Source organism: Oryx dammah, unplaced genomic scaffold (assembly GCF_014754425.2).
Source record: "Oryx dammah isolate SB20612 unplaced genomic scaffold, SCBI_Odam_1.1 HiC_scaffold_29, whole genome shotgun sequence".
Taxonomy (NCBI): domain Eukaryota; kingdom Metazoa; phylum Chordata; class Mammalia; order Artiodactyla; family Bovidae; genus Oryx; species Oryx dammah.
The window spans coordinates 114,379,195-114,397,047 of NW_024070213.1; positions in this window are offsets into that span (position 1 = coordinate 114,379,195).

Below are 17,853 nucleotides of genomic sequence, written 5' to 3' on the forward strand. Positions count from 1 at the left end.
GCCCTGCTCAAGTTTTCTGGATATGTATCATTGATCTTAATTTTATTCCTTAACTCAATTTGCTAAGGCTCTACCTTAACGTTAATCTTACCCACATGCAGATGCTAAGCAGGTAGTTTGCTATATGTGCCTAAAATCTGGGGAGTTCATTTGAACCTGAGATATACATTTGGAGTTCTGAGAGCTTATAGAGTACAGGAAACTTTGAAACCTGAATTCTGGAGCATTCCAAATTTTAGAAGTTAGTGAGGTATGGAAGACAAGGCAACAAGAGCAACAAGGGAGGAACCGTCAGTAAGAAGAAACCAGGAGCATGTTAAAGCCAGGGAGAGAAAGCAGGTAAAGGATACTGTGTGAAATGATGCCAATAGTCAAAAACGGTGAACAGTGAGAATGGACTTTAGTGTCGGATGGTAGGATATACTTTGAAGTGTTTTTCTGCAAAGAGGAGCAGAGATAGATGGGATAAAAGCCAGTAGAGTGAGTAAGGTCAATATAAGATTTTTTTTTTTTTTAAGTTGAGGGAAAATAGCACAGTTTGTATGCTTATCGGGAGAAAATAAGAAGATCCAGGAGGCAAGATGTTCTACAATATTGATGTTCAGAAGGTAAGAGGGCATGGGTAAGTGCATCAGTGAAAAAGCTGACATTTTCAAGGAGTGGAGAATGTTCATTCACAGTAATAATAGAAAAAGGAGGCCCAGTATATATAGATGCAGCCCATATGAGTAAACTTGGTGTTGGGTTCCAATCACATTCTTTTCTGATAACTTCTTTATTCTTGGTAAAATAGGAAGCAAGATCATGAGTGAGTCTGGGGATAAGAGATTAGACATTTAAGAAGAAAAGTAAAGTTACAAAATAATTATCTAATTAATTAGGTCATCTAGCTGTGCTCAGTTGTATAGGTTCAGTCATACATTAAAGGGAAAATTCAATTTAATTAAGGTTGTACTTTGACAAAAAAAAAAGGTGTAACAAAATGAAAAAAAACATTGAATTCATACTCAATAGAGTGAAAATAATGATTTATGAGGAAATTTAAGTGGACTAAAGAAAATAGTGAAGATATAAGGATGATAAGCATATAAAGTAGTAGAATCAATTGTTTAAAGGCCCTGGTGAACATTATGGTTTCTGGATTTGGCATAGAAAAAGAAGTGAGCCAGATCTCTCCTGCACCAAAAAAAAAAAAAAAAAAGTTTATTGTAACACGAGAGAAAGAATAATGTTTGAAATTAAGATTAAGAGCAGGTTATAGGTTTTGGTAATAACAAGATCTAAATGATAACACTAGGAGAGAGAGGCAAGAGAGAGTATATGACAAGGTCACTGACAAAAGGAAAATCAAGGCAGGAAGTAGCCACATAATTAAAAGGACCATTTATATAGATGTTGAAATTACCAAGAATTATGAAGCATGTAAGAGAAGAAGTGTATGCCAGGAGACAAATGCTTCAGGGAATCATAAACACGACTTAAACTTTAACCAGAAAAAAATTGTTTCTCTCTGGCATCTGATAACAAAAATGGACAATTTTCTCATCATTTTAGATGTAATGACAAAAGGCAACAAGTACACTCATTTAGATAAAGATGAATTGAATATTGCTACTGTTGGCTGCCTATCCATCATGTATTTATTCCATTCTCCTTGCTTTGTGAACTCTGATTTAGGTATTCACACCTTCTTACTGAAACTAGGTACCAAAAGGAGAGTTGACATTAGCTCATCTCCTCAGATGATGCCTGATCATATTAAGGATAATTCCATCACCCTTACCAGTGATTTGTTAAAAAATGACATGTGACCTGATTTGTACCAATGAAATAAAAGGTTTCCCCAGAGCCTCTGATTAAGTTCCTTCTAGAATTATTTTTTTTCTCCTGGAAGAACTTTCAGAAAGGACAATATCTTTCATCTCTCAGTTGTTATCATGTATGGATGTGAAGCCTCTGCTCCCTTTGCTAACAGTCTGAGAATAAAACAAAAGGAGGAGAAGGAAGAAGTTAAATGATCACAGGCTGATTCTGCTCATCCTGAACACTGGTACCTCAGAACTTCCATTTATATGAGTGAATACATTTCCTTATTTCTTAGGGATAAGCCCTTCTGATGGGAGTTTCCTTTCACTTGAATAAAATAGGATTCTCAATTTATGCAAAGAAGTTTACAAAATGTTGGTGATTTTTTTAGTTAAAGGTATAGAAATAAACATGGAAGCATTGAGAAATGCACCTTTATGGCATAAGACAGATTTTTCTTGTGTATAAAATTACTGGTCTTCATCATTCTCTAGACTCTCTGCAGCTATCATTTGTACCTTATTTTAAGGAAGTAAAGAGACTTTTTTTTTAATAAGTTAAATTGAGAGCATTTTATTGCAATTTAGGGCAATATAGAAGGATAATAATTATAAAGTATGTTGGACTGCCTTTAATGGGAATAGATTGGGGGCATGAGAGTAATTGAAAGTTGGTACTGATGATCAAAAAAGTGTCAGAGACTATGAAGCAGTTTCAAGCATACACAATAATCTCACATGAAAGAAAGTAGTTCCAACAATAAGAAAAATGATTACTATGGTATTTAAAAGACTAAAACTTATGCCTTTAAAAAAACTAAATATCAGTTGAAAATAGGCTTTTGGCCATGTAGTTCTCAGGGCATCAAGAAAAACTGAAGACACAGTATCCTAATATAAGACTATGATGGTTACCATTTTGCTGCTATATCTAAGCAACTGTTAAAATAAGGTAGAGAAGCAGTCTTGTTGAACAGGAAATGAAACATAACAATAATAGACCTAAAGTACACACACTCAGTTAAGATGTTTATAAAGGGGAAAAAGTGCCTGGGAAATGAAAAAAGGTTTTTTCCTACAATTAAGGAAGCATATGTTGGGCTTCCCTAGTGGCTCAATAGTAAAGAATCCACCTGCCAATGCAAGATTTGGGGTTCAAACCCGAGGTCAGGAATATCCCCTGGAGAATGAAATAGCAACCTACTCCAGTATTCATGCCTGGGAAATCCTATGGACAGAGGAGCACAGTGGGCTACAGTCCAGGGGGTCTCAAAAGAGTTGGACAAGACTTAGCAACAAAACAACAACTACAAGCAAGCATGTAGATTATTGGACTACTGTTATCAGTTATTTCTTGAAAGTGCAGAGAGATTAATCATCCCTACACATCGCCATGAGATTGACGATGTCCCTCCCTAAGATGTCAGAAATGTCAGTTATTAAGGGGTGAAATTTATTGCTGAAGTTTTAGGAATCTTTGCTAGGTTTGCATCTTTTATTTTTGCTCTGCCACAAGGACAGTGAAAATAATAACTCCAAAAGGGGTTTACTCTTCAGTCTGGATCCTAGAATGAGGACAACATGTAGAATGAAGTCAAAGATAACCCAGAACACAAAACGAGAAATAAGCTTTCTTTCCTGTAAGTCAAAGAGCTTTGTGCTTGTTTGTTATCACAGCAAGATCTTGTACAAATTGACTAATATACTACATACAACATGTATACATATGGGATCTAAACAAGAGATTTTAACTCTTTTAAGGAAAATCCATGTAAGCATCAAATAAGAGGCACAGGTATAAAAGCCCTGACCTTGTGTACGTAATCATAGATTAAAGTGTATTGAAGATAAAATTAGTTATATTAACAGTAAAAAATAAAAATATATTTTGCTCTGCCCTCAGCTGCTCTTCATCTTCTTGCTCTTCATGCACAGATTCTTCCCAGATGTTTCCAGAAATACCTTTGGAATACATCAAGGAAGATGGTGGTTATCCCACAACACTGCCATTTCCCTCCTTTCTGGCTCAGCTTGCTGCACAGATGTCTTCTGTATCTGCCAACATAAGAAAAATTATTTCCATAGCAAGTACACAACAGGGGCACTGTCACATTGCTGTTGATATCTCCTGGAGTTTGTGCTGAGGCTTCTAATGCAGATAGCCAGGGAGCTGATGTCTAAAACAGATTATGTTCCTGCTCAAGTGTCAACTGTTAACTAAATACCTATCACCAATTCTGTTGAGTGCTTATGCCATCAGATTCCTCAGAAACTTCAGTAAACATCTCACCTACTTTAGCATTCTCTCTCTCCAACTCTCTGTCTCTCCCTGCCTTCCATCACTCTCTCTCTCCCTCTTTAGCTTTGATTCATGGTACTCAGTTAGATGACTTTTAATTAATTCCATTTACCCTAGCTCAGACAGTAAACAAACTGCCTCTAATGCAGAAGACCAGGGTTCAATCCCTGGAGAAGTGACTGGCTAACTACTCCAGCATTCTTGCCTGGAGAACACCATGGACAGAGGAGCTTGATGGGCTACAGTTCACAGGGTCGCAAAGAGTTGGACACAACTGAGGGACAAACACTTTCACTTTGTATTCAAAGTGAGCTTCTTTCCCTTGCTATCGTATTGTCTTTAAATCAAACTATCTTTAACTTCACGTTGGGGCAAGATTTTTCCCATGTGGGTCCACAGTCCCCCACATACCTGTATCCTTGCCCCCTCCAGTGGGCATGCCCTGATATTCACTCAACAGTTGTGTATTAAAGGTCCACTTTATAATGGGCCTGGTGTTTGATACTAGAGATGCAAAGATGAATGAGAATGCAGTCTTGGTGCTCCAGAAGCTTAAAGGCTGTGACTGAAAATAATATTTACAGGACTGACTCCAATGTACCACAGGAGCCTAATGAGGGAAAATAACTGAATGTTAGTGGTCAGAGAAGACTTCCCTAAAAGAAAGCAAGTCTAATCTTAAACACAAGTTGTAACGGGAATTATACCAGCAAGTAGCAAAAAGTAAAGGAGAGGAAGAGAGAGCAATATTTTCCAAAATCTAGAACTGAGAAAAAGTGTGATCAATTTGGAGAACTGAAACTCAGGCAACATGGACAGCTCCTTACAGCTCTCCATACAGAGCATAATTTCAATGAGACTAGAAGAGTGTCACTGAATCCTCTACACTTGGTAGTTACCAAAAACATAGTAGTTACTCAGTGGGAACGACAGACTCCAGATTCTGAGGATCAGAAAGATTAACAAGACATATGAGTGAAAAAGAAACAAGAACATGAGGGTCCTTGTATACCTTGTATTTTGGATTAGAGAGCAATTGACAACAATTGAAATACTTTAATAAGAGTGAGGCAGGACATAACTACATTTGTACTCTACTGCAGTGTTAGAATGGTTTAGACTGATGGATGAGAGCAAATAAAAGAGCTCACTGAGGAGGTCATTGTAGTCATAAGCTGATTTGGGTAATGACTAATATTTGTTGTATGTTTATTATGAACCTAGTTAGTGTTAGGTACTGTTAGTCAGTTGTGTCCAAGTTTTTTTTGACCCCCACAGACTGAAGCCTGCTGGGCTCCTCTGTCCATGGAATTGTCCAGGTAAGAGTACTGCAGTGCGTAGCCATTCCCTTCTCCAGGGGAATCTTCCCAACTCAGGGACTGAACCCAGGTCTCCCGAAGGCAGATTCTTTACCATCAGCACCTATTCTAAATATTTTACTTGCATTAACTCAATCTTGCCAAAAACTCAGTGAGGTAGGCAATATTATTTTACATCTTTTAAGAAAGAGTAACCTAAATCACAGAGAGAGATTAAGCAACTTGCTCCAGGTCACATCCCTAGTAAGTAGGTAAGAAGCAGAACCAAGATTCAAAACCAGTTAGTCTTTTCAGATCGCATACTCTTAACCTCTTATATTTTACATCACAAGAAAGATGATAGTGATTTATATAAAAAAGAAAAAAGCATGATACTGTTGGAGAAAAATGTACAGACAGATATAATGGAGGGAAAATTGACAAGTGTTAGGAACATGATTAACTGGCTGCTGTGTGGATAAGGAGGGCTTCCCTGGTGGCTCAGTGGTAAAGAATCTGCCTGCCAATGCAGAAGATCTGAGTTCAATCCCTCAGTTGGGAAGATCCCCTAGATCAGGAAATGGCAACCTGCTCCAGAATTATTACCTGGGAAATCCCATAAACAGAAGAGGTTTGAGGGCTACAGTCCATGGGGTCACAAGAGTTGGACACAACTTAGCTGCTAAACTGTCATGGGAATGAGTAATTTCCTCAGTTCTGTCTTGTCACAACAAAAATTTGAAGCGACAGATGGATCAGAATTACAGCCCTTGGATGGACCAGTGTTACAGCTCTGTTACAGCTCAGTTTTATTTAAAATGTAAAGGAAAATACATCCTGGAGGCTGAGGAAATGCCAACCCCAAAGATGAGAAGAGAAAAGAGGCTCCTCCCCCAGGGCCTGCCCTATGTAAAATGGGCTAGCCAGGGGTACTGTTTGTTCTACCTGAGGTCCTCACTCCGGTCCTCAGACTTTCCTATGTTCTATTTTCATGGCTTTTCCTTCTTTGTCTTTTAGCCACTGGCATTTTGGGTTCCTTTTTCCTATTCTAACTACCTAAAAAAACCACCACCACCATATGAATAAGCAAGATAGATTCAAGGATGTGATCCAAATTTATAGTTTGTGCAAGGGAGGAAGTACAGAGGATGAGGAAAAATTGTCATAAGATGTTGTACTTACAAGTGCTTGTGAGATATCAAATAGAGATGTTGAGTAGGTATTAATAGTAGATGGCAATTTGGAATGGAGATTTAGATTTCATTTTTCATTTTAAGATGGTTCTTAGAAGATGAGCCTGGCGGGCTACAGTCCATAGGGTCACAAAGAGTTGGACATGACTGAGTAAGGCATTTTTTTAGAAGCAGGGAGGGGGCACGCTTTCAAAGAGCATATGTACTGAAAGAAAAGAACAAAGGAGGGACACTTGATTGTGAGAAGATTAAAGGGACATCAAAAGGGAGAATTTTTAATAAACAAAACAAACAAACAAATGTAAGAGCTAATAATAAAAAGATAAGAGTTAATCCAGGAGAGTGTGAATCAAGTGTGCAAGATTGAGGGAGGGGAGATACAGACAAAAAGACCTGATTGCCTCAAAGGAAGTTGTAGAAAGTCACAAAATGGTGAGAAAACATATATGACAATTTTGAAGAGTTCCTAGAAGCTCAGTATGAACTAAGAGGAAAATGAAAATCTCTGGATCCACAGCCTTAAAGAGCCCCAGATTCTACGGTCTTTCCCTACAGGAACCACGACAGTTTTCACAGGGAGATTTCAGGAGAGATTCCCTCAGGTCTCTGCTGTAGAGGTGGAGGCAGGAAGAGTGACGTTAATGAAGCACTTAGGTTCTTCTCCATGTCAGTCAGTTCAGTCGCTCAGTCGTGTCCGACTCTTTGCGACCCCATGAATCACAGCAGGCCAGGCCCCCCTGTCCATCATCAACTTCCAGAGTTCACTCAGACTCAAGCCCATCTAGTCAGTGATGCCATCCAGCCATCTCATCCTCGGTCGTCCCCTTCTCCTCCTGCCCCCAACCCCTCCCAGCATCAGAGTCTTTTCCAATGAGTCAACACTTCACATGAGGTGGCCAAAGTACTGGAGTTTCAGCTTTAGCATCATTCCTTCCAAAGAAATCCCAGGGCTGATCTCCTTCAGAATGCACTGGTTGGATCTCCTTGCAGTCCAAGGGACTCTCAAGAGGCTTCTCCAACACCAGAGTGCAAAAGCATCAATTCTTTGGCACTCAGCTTTCTTCACTGTCCAACTCTCACATCCATACATGACTACTGGAAAAACCGGAGCCTTGACTAGACAGACCTTTGTTGGCAAAGTAGTGTCTCTGCTTTTGAATATACTATCTAGGTTGGTCATCACTTTTTTCCAAGGAGTAACTGTCTTTTCATTTCATGGCTGCAGTCACCATCTGCACTGATTTTGGAGCCCAGAAAAACAAAGTCTGACACTTTCCTCTGTTTGCCCATCTATTTCCCATGAAGTGATGGGACCAGATGCCATGATCTTCGTTTTCTGAATGTTGAGCTTTAGGCCAACGTTTTTGCTTTCCTCTTTCACGTTCATCAAGAGGCTTTTTAGTTCCTCTTCACTTTCTGCCATAAGGGTAGTGTCATCTGCATATCTGAGGTTATTGATATTTCTCCCAAAACCTTGATTCCAGCTTGTGTTTCTTCCAAGCCAGCGTTTCTCATGATGTGTTCTGCATATAAGTTAAATAAGCAGGGTGACAATATACAGCCTTGACGTACTCCTTTTCCTATTTGGAACCAGCCCGTTGTTCCATGTCCAGTTCTAAATGTTGCTTCCTCACCTGCATATAGGTTTCTCAAGAGGCAGGTCAGGTGGTCTGGTATTCCCATCTCTTTCAGAATATTCCACATTTTATTGTGATCCACACAGTCAAAGGCTTTGGCATAGTCAATAAAGCAGAAATAGATGTTTTTCTGGAACTCTCTTGCTTTTTCAGTGATCCAACAGATGCTGGCAATTTGATCTCTGGTTCCTCTGCCTTTTCTAAACCCAGCTTGAACATCTGGAAGTTCACAGTTCATGCATTGCTGAAGCCTGGCTTGGAGAATTTTGAGCATTACTTTACTAGCATGTGAGATGAGTGCAATTGTTCGGTAGTTTGAGCATTCTTTGGCATTGCCTTTCTTTGGAATTGGAACAAAAACTGAACTTTTCCAGTCCTGTGGCCACTGCTGAGTTTTCCAAACTTGCTGGCATATTGAGTGCAGCACTTTCACAGCATCATCTTTCAAGATTTGAAATAGCTGAACTGGAATTCCATCACTTCCATTAGATTTGTTCATAGTAATGCTTTCTAAGGCCCACTTGACTTCACATTCTAGGGTGTCTGTCTCTAGATGAGTGATCACACCATCATGATTATCTGGGTCTTGAAGACCTTCTTTGTACAGTTCTTCTTTGTATTCTTGCCACCTCTTCTTAATATCTTCTGCTTCTGTTAGGTCCAGACCATTTCTGTCCTTTATTGAGCCCATCTTTGCATGAAATGTTCCCTTGGTATCTCTAATTTTCTTGAAGAGATCTCTAGTCTTTCCTATTCTGTTGTCTTCCTCTATTTCTTTGCATTGATCGCTGAGGAAGGCTTTCCTATCTCTCCTTGCTATTCTTTGGAACTCTGCATTCAGATGCTTATATCTTTCCTTTTCTCCTTTGCTTTTCATTTCTCTTCTTTCCACAGCTATTTGTAAGGCCTCCCCAGACAGCCATTTTGCTTTCTTGCATTTCTTTTCCATGGGGATGGTCTTGATCCCTGTCTCCTCTACAATGTCATGAACCTCATTCCATAGTTCATCAGGCACTCTATCTATCAGATCTAGTCCCTGAAATCTATTTCTCACTTCCACTGTATAATCATAAGGGATTTGATTTAGGTCATACCTGAATGGTCTAGGGGTTTCCCTACTTTCTTCAATTTAAGTCTGAATTTGGCAATAAGGAGTTCATGATCTGAGCCACAGTCAGCTCCTGGTCTTGTTTTTGTTGACTTTATCGAGCTTCTCCATCCTTGACTGCAAAGAATATAGTCATTCTGATTTCAGTGTTGACCATCTGGTGATGTCCATGTGTAGAGTCTTCTCATGTGTTGTTGGAAGAGGGTGTTTCTTATGACCAGTGCAATTTCTTGGCAAAACTTTATTAGTCTTTGCCCTGCTTCATTCCACATTCCAAGGCCAAATTTGCCTTTACTCCAGGTGTTTCTTGACTTCCTACTTTTGCATTCCAGTCCCCTATAATGAAAAGGACATCTTTTTTGGGTGTTAGTTCTAAAAGGTCTTGTAGGTCTTCATAAAACCGTTCAACTTCAGTTTCTTCAGTGTTACTGGTTGGGGCATAGACTTGGATAACTGTGATATTGGAGACGATCAGATATCATTCTGTCGTTTATGAGATTGCATCCAAGTACTGCATTTCGGATTCTTGTTGACCATGATGGCTACTCCATTTCTTCTAAGGGATTTCTGCACACAGTAGTAGATATAATGGTCATCTGAGTTAAATTCACCCATTCCAGTCCATTTTAGTTCGCTGATTCCTAGAATGTCGATGTTCACTCTTGCCATCTCTTGTTTGGCCACTTCCAATTTGCCTTGATTCATGGACCTGACATTCCAGGTTCCTATGCAATATTGCTCTTTACAGCATCGCACCTTGCTTCTATCACCAGTCACATCCACAGCTGGGTATTGTTTTTGTTTTGGCTCCATCCCTTCACTCTTTCTGGAGTTACTTATCCACTGATCTCCAGTAGCATATTGGCCACCTAATGACCTGAGGAGTTCCTCTTTCAATATCCTAACATTTTTCCTTTTCATAGTGTTCATGGGGTTCTCAAGGCAAGAATACTGAAGTGGTTTGCCATTCCCTTCTCCAGTGAACCACATTCTGTTAGACCTCTCCACCATGACCTGCCCATCTTGGGTGACCCCACGGGCATGGCTTAGTTTCATTGAGTTAGACAAGGCTCTGGTCCTAGTGTGATTAGATTGACTAGTTTTCTGTGATTATGGTTTCAGTGTGTCTGCCCTCTGATGCCCTCTTGCAACACCTCCTGTCTTACTTGTGTTTCTCTTACCTTGGACGAGGAGTATCTCCTCACCGCCATTCCTCTTGACCTTGAACGTGGAATAGCTCCTCTAGGCCCTCCTGGGCCCACACAGCCACCGCTCCTTGGACGTGGAGTTGTTCCTCCTGGCCGCTGCCGCTGGCCTCAGGTGTGGGGTTACTCCTCCCAGCCACCGCCCCTGGCCTAAGATGTGAGGTAGCTCCTCCTGGCTCCTCAGCTGTTGCAGCCTGGCACTCTCCGCCGCTGCCGCTGACATCCGACGCAGGGTAGCTCCTCCCAGCCACCGCCCCTGACTTCAGACGTGGAGTAACTCCTCTTGGCCGCCGCCGCCCCTTGGTCATGGGGTCCTCCCAGCTTCTGCCCCTGACCTCGGACATGGGGTAGCTCCTCTCGGCCATGCTAGCAAAGGCTTATTCTCCAAGGGAAGAACTTTCCTGAATTTAGGAAGTGTATTTTTGCCCTGCAGCCTTCCTGTCTCACTCCGTAGGGGGGAAGGAGGTGAGAAAGGCATGTAGTCAACAAGGAAATGGGCTGGAACACAAGCTACATCCCTGGACGAGGGACAGACACTTGAGTGAAGCCTAACCCAGGATGGCCTGAACATTCCCCTCAACTTGACCAAACATTAGACAGGCTTCCTCCTGACTCCAAACGTCTGACTTTCCTTTCCTTATAGCGTTCCCTTTACAAGCTGTGTACTTATAAATGCTTCCCCTGTTTCTTTAAAATGTATATTTTTTGCAAATCTCTTGCCAAGACTTTCTTAAGGACCTAGGAGCCACCTCTTTGAATTATAATCATCAAAGAAGATGGCACCCCTCTTTCACAGTTTCTATCAGGAGGTAGGAGCCTAACTTTGGTTCTCCAAGCTATATAACTATTTCCTAAAACAGAGATAGGGAAATAGGGGTGAAGCCAATCAAAAATCAGATGCTTGAGTCCACCCACACCAGCTCTTTAAAAATTTTCTCACCTTTTATTAGAGTACAACCGAATATCAGGGATTGGTTTATGCCTCTCACTATTCATGGATTAATGGCAATGTGTGTGTGTGTGTGTGTGTGTGTGTATGCTCAGTCATGTCTAACTCTTTGCGACCACATAGGCTATAGCCCAGGCTTCCCAGGTGACCCTCAGCAGTAAACAATCTGCCTAAAATGTGGGGGCAGCAGGAGATGTGAGTTCAATCCCTGTGTTAGGAAGATCCCCTGGAGGAGGGCATAGCAACCCACTCCAGTAATCTTGCCTGAAGAATCCCATGGACAGAGGAGCATGGCAGGCTACAGTTCATGGGGTTGCAAAGAGCTAGACATTACATGACTTAGCAGGGCACCACAGGCTATAGCCCACCAGGCTCCTCTATCCATGGAAATTTCCTAGCAAGTATAATTAAGTGGGTTATCATTTCCTCCTCCAGGAGATCTTCCAAACCCAGGTATCAACCATGCGTCTCTTGTGTCACTTGCAATGGTAGGCATATTCTTTACACTGTGCCATGTGGGAAGTATTAATGGCAATAGTATCATAATAAAATAATTTTTTATTTGGAAAACAAAATGCAGCAATAGCTAACAGCATCAAATACTCTAGAGATGTCAACTAAAATAGTCTGAATCTTTTCAATGGACTTTAGCAGCAAGGAGGTAACTTAGAACTGTGCAAAGAAGTATTTGGGGTAGAATCTTCCCGATAGTGAGAAATCTCCAGCCTATACTGGACACTCCAAGAAAGTTTGACTTTTTAAAAAATGCAAGGAAAGTATAAGAAATGTCCAGTTTAAAAACAGAGATGTTGGACTTAAATGTCTTTTCCATTTCAAGCAGCAAAAATCAACTTCAGCTATCTGAAAAGCAAAATGGGAGCTTCCTTAATAGCCTGAAGTGATGGAGGTGGGAGGGAGGGTCAATAGGGAGGAGACATACGTATAACTATGGCTTATTCATGCTGATGCTTGGCAGAAACCAGCACAATATGTGAAGCAATTATCCTCCAATTTAAAATAAATACATTTTAAAATAAAATAAATTAAAAAAAAAAGACTGAAGAGTCTAAATATAATTCACAACAAAAATGTCACAAGACTTCTAGGTCGGTGTGGTTGGCAGCCTGCAAATGGACCCCTGATGATGCCTGCCTCTCAGTATTCATGCTTTTTTAAATCTTCTCCTCTAAAGAGCAGGCTGGACCTAGTGACTCACTGTTAATGAATAAAATATGACAGAAGTGATACCATGTCATTCCCAATATTAGATTACAGAAATAACGTGACTTCTGTCTTGATCACTCTGTCTCCTAACTTTTGCTCTAGGGGATGTAAGTAACTAAGTTTGGTGTGTGGAGGGTTAGATCATTTGCTTCTTTAGTTTCACAGATCTGAAGATAAAAGGAACTGTATCCAAGGAATTTTACTTAAGAAACTATATCTGAGGATCCTCATTTGTACCTGAAGCTGATTTATATAAAGTGCTTCTGGACTTTGAGCTGATATTGTAATAAGTTTCGATTTTGGAGGAACTTAGGTGAGGCTGGGTATTTTTTAAATATGTAAGGATTTGAATCACTGGAAGCTAGAGGGTAGGCTGTAGTCAGCAGCTGCTAAAATAGTCCTCACTGACCCTTACATCCTGGTCTTTATACACTCGGTAGTCCCCTTTTCACAAATGTGAGCTGGTGCTAGGACCCTTTTCTAAGGATTAAAATTCAGCAAAAGTGATGGAATTAAATTTTCAGAACAGATAACAAAAAAAGACTGTGACTTTTGCCAGATTTGTCCTCTCTCTCTTTCACCCTCTTTCCAAGACTTAGCTCTAGAAAAGTAGCTTCAGACGAAAAAATTGGCCCCCTGAAGCAGGGCCAAGGCTAATAGAGTTTTACCAAAAGAATGCACTGGTCATAGCAAACACCCTCTTCCAACAACACAAGAGAAGACTCTACACATGGACATCATGAGATGGTCAACAACAAAATCAGATTGATTATATTCTTTGCAGCCAGAGATGGAGAAGCTCTATACAATTAGCAAAAACAAAACTGGGAGCTGACTGTGGCTCAGATCATGAACTCCTTATTGCCAAATTCAGACTTAAATTGAAGAAAAAAGAGAAAACCCCTAGACCATTCAGGTATGACTTAAACCAAATCCCTTATGAATATACAGTGGAAGTGAGAAATATATTTAAGGGACTAGATCTGGTAGACAGAGTGCCTGATGAACTATGGATGGAGAGTCATGAGATTGCACAAGAAGGCAGGGATCAAGACCATCCCCAAGAAAAAGAAATGCAAAAAAAGCAAAATGGCTGTCTGAAGAGGCCTTACAAATAGCTGTGAAAAGAAGAGAAGTGAAAAGCAAAGGAGAAAAGGGAAGATATAAGCATCTGAATGCAGAGTTCTAAAGAATAGCAAGAAGAGATCAGAAAGCCTTCCTCAGCAATCAATGCAAAGAAATAGAGGAAAACAATAGAATGGGAAAGACTAGAGATCTCTTCAAGAAAATTAGAGATACCAAGGGAACATTTCATGCAAAGATGGGCTCAATAAAGGACAGAAATGGTATGGACCTAACAGAAGCAGAAGATATTAAGAAGAGGTGGCAAGAATACACAGAAGAACTGTACAAAAAAGATCTTCAAGACCCAGATAATCACGATAGATAGTGTGATCACTCACCTGGAGTCAGACATCCTGGAATGTGAGTCAAGTGGGCCTTAGAAAGCATCACTATGAACAAAGCTAGTGGAGGTGATGGAATTCCAGTTGAGCTGTTTCAAATCCTGAAATGATGCTGTGGAAGTGCTTCACTCAATATGCCAGCAAATTTGGAAAACAGCAGTGGCCGCAGGACTGGAAAAGGTCAGTTTTTATTCCAATCCCAAAGAAAGGCAATGCCAAAGAATGCTCAAACTACCACAAAATTTCAGTCATCTCACATGCTAGTAAAGTAATGCTCAAAATTCTCCTAGCCAGGCTTCAGCAATGTGTGAACTGTGAACTTCCAGATGTTCAAGCTGGTTTTAGAAAAGGCAGAGGAACCAGTGATCAAATTGTCAAAATCCACTGGATCATCAAAAATGCAAGAGAGTTCCAGAAAAAAACACCTATTTCTGCTTTATTGACTATACCAAAAACCTTTGACTGTGTGGATCACAATAAACTGTGGAAAATTCTGAAAGAGATGGGAATACCAGGCCACCTGACCTGCCTCTTGAGAAAGGGTGAGGAAGCAACAGTTAGAACTGGACATGGAACAACAGCCTGGTTCCAAATAGGAAAAAGAATACGTCAAGGCTGTATATTGTCACCCTGCTTATTTAACTTATATGCAGAGTACATCATGACAAACACTGGGCTGGAAGAAGCACGGGCTGGGAGAAGCACAAGCTGAAATCAAGATTGCCAGGAGAAATAACAATAACCTCACATATGCAGATGGCACCACCCTTGTGGAAGAAAGTGAAGAAGAACTAAAAAGCCTCTTGATGAAAGTGAAAGAGGAGAGGGAAAAAGTTGGCTTAAAGCTCAGCATTCAGAAAACGAAGATCATGGCATCTGATCCCATCACTTCATGGGAAATAGATGGGTAAACAGTGGAAACAGTAGCAGACTTTATTTTTCTTGGCTCCAAAATCACTGCAGATGGTGATTGCAGCCATGAAATTAGAAGATGCTTACTCCTTGGAAGGATAGTTATGGCCAATCTAGATTGCATATTCAAAAGCAGAGACATTACTTTGTCAACAAAGGTCTGTCTAGTCAAGGCTATGGTTTTCCCTGTGGTCATGTATGGATGTGAGAGTTGGACTGTGAAGAAAGCTGAGCACTGAGGAATTGATGCTTTAAACTGTGGTGTTGGAGAAGACTCTTGAGAGTCCCATGGACTGCAAGGAGATCCAACCAGTCCATTCTGAAGGAGATCAGCCCTGGGATTTCTTTGGAAGGACTGATGCTAAAGCTGAAACTCCAATACTTTGGCCACCTCATGGGAAGAGTTGACTCATTGGAAAAGTCCCTGATTCTGGGAGGGATTGGGGGCAATAGGAGAAGGGGACGACAGAGGACGAGATGGCTGGATGGCATCACCGACTCGATGGACATGGGTTTGGGTGCACTCTGTGAGTTGGTGATGGACAGGGAGGCCTGGCGTGCTGTGATTCATGGGGTCGCAAAGAGTCAGACACGAATGAGCGACGCAACTGAAATGAACTGAACTGAAGTGATGGAGAGGTCCATGTGGCTGGAAATGACAGGCTAAATATCCAGAGAGGACCATAGGTCTGTAATGGCCATATGAGTGACCACGAAGTGGCTCTTCTGCCAGTCAAAGCTTGAGGATGGTATAACAACAGTCAATACCTTGATTGCAATTTTTTGACAGACCCTAAGAGGCAGCCAAATTAAGTCTTATTCAGATTCAGGATCTGCCAAAAAAAAAGTAAGATGAAAATTTTAATTTTATTAAGCTATTGTGTGTTGGGATAATTTATTGCACTACAATAGGTAACTGATATAAAGAAATTATAACCAGGGAGCAAAAATCTGTCCAGACATCCTTTCCATCTCTAGTCTCTGCTTGCTTCTCTCATCAGGAGTATCATTCTCAAAAACACAAATTCTCTTAGGGCCCAAATTACTGGGGAACTAACTGACCACACTTCAGTTCAGCATTTCCTGGTAACATCAAGTGTGGTCACAGGGGCAACGTCATGCTCTGCAGCCACCATTACTCATGGATGAGGGGTGGGCCAGTTAAGTGAATCCTGAAAAGCTAACTACTCATGACTTGAGCATAGATGTTAAAACAGGCTCTTTTTTGAGTTTCTTAATGGCATGTTTTTATGACTAATATGACAAACGTCTCCAAATATACATTATGTTGAAACTTCTATATTTTCCCATTCTGATGACTTCAGTCATGAATTTTAAATCATGTTGGATCACTCAACTTTGCAGCTTTTGTAAATTGCTTTCTGTTTGCCTGGGGAAACTCTTTATTGAAGGCAGAAATTGTTGTCACTTTCTAAAATATTTAATACAAAGGAATACCAATTAATCCTGATCTGAGCTTCAGAGCCAAACACTCCTTAGGTATAAAGTGAAAATAATAGTACAATTAAGCAGGAAAATGGGGCCTTCTCCACCATACAAGTGAGAGATTTGAAATCATCACTTTGAATAACTCAAGGTAATAACTGAGAAACCATCATATCTGTTAAACATTTATTTGTAATTATTTTAACAACATAAAAGAAAAGTGAAAAACTTTCTAAGTAATTAAATGAAAATGCACATAGCTATAAAAGGATAAAAATTGGCCAACAGGCTAAACTTTGTCCTGTTAAAATATTGAATTAGTCCAGAGCACTAAATATAACCAGAATGATTAACAGCACTGAATATGAGTGAAGGCAGAAAAGGGAAAGATTTGACTGAGGGATGAATTTATTTACAAGGCAGCAATGAAGAAACAGACATAGAGAACAGACTTATGGACATGGGGGCAGAAGAGGAAGGAGAGGGTTAGATGTATGGAAAGAGTAACATGGAAACTTACAATACCATATGTAAAAGAGATAGCTAATGGGAATTTGCTGTATGACTCAGAGAACTTAAACAGGGGCTCTGTGACAATCTAGAAGGGTGGGATGGGGAGGGAGATGGGAGGGAGGTTTCGGAGGGAGGGAACATGGGTGCACGTTATGACTGACTCTTGTTGATGTCTGCAGAAAACAAGAAAATCCTGTAAAGCAATTATCTTTTCAATTAAAATATTTTGTAAAAGACGAAAGAAAATTTGGCCTTTTCTAGCAAAGAGAAAAATGTAAGAAATAAAGAAATGATCCATATTGATTTTTTTAAATAAAATAGCTAAATAGAAAGATATGCACCCAGCTTATTTTGGGAAATAAGTTTCCTAAAGATGGTAGCTCATTGCCTTTGTTTTCTTCCCTTCCTGGTTCCCCTTCCTCATAAGAACAATTTCACAGGCTTTACCCTGGACATGTGCAAAAATCTAAAGGGCTGGGGAAAATAGTTAATGTAAATCCTTCACTCTGAAGCCTACAAGTATTACTCATGGCCCCATCGACCAATAAAAAAACTTCAGGAAGACTGTTAGCCCCTAGTACTCAGTCAATGAGGAACTGGAGGAGGGACTTGAGTACCAAGAGGACCAAACCCCACTGTAACAGCTGTGCCTGCCCACCAGACACCTGACCTTGCAAGACTGTAATTAAAATGTCCCTGCCCACTGCACCTCGTGTCTCCAAGTCCATTCTTTGAGTTTGGGCTGTTGAGCATTTCTCACAAGGGGTAACCTTGCTTCTAAAAGATTTATGATGTGGT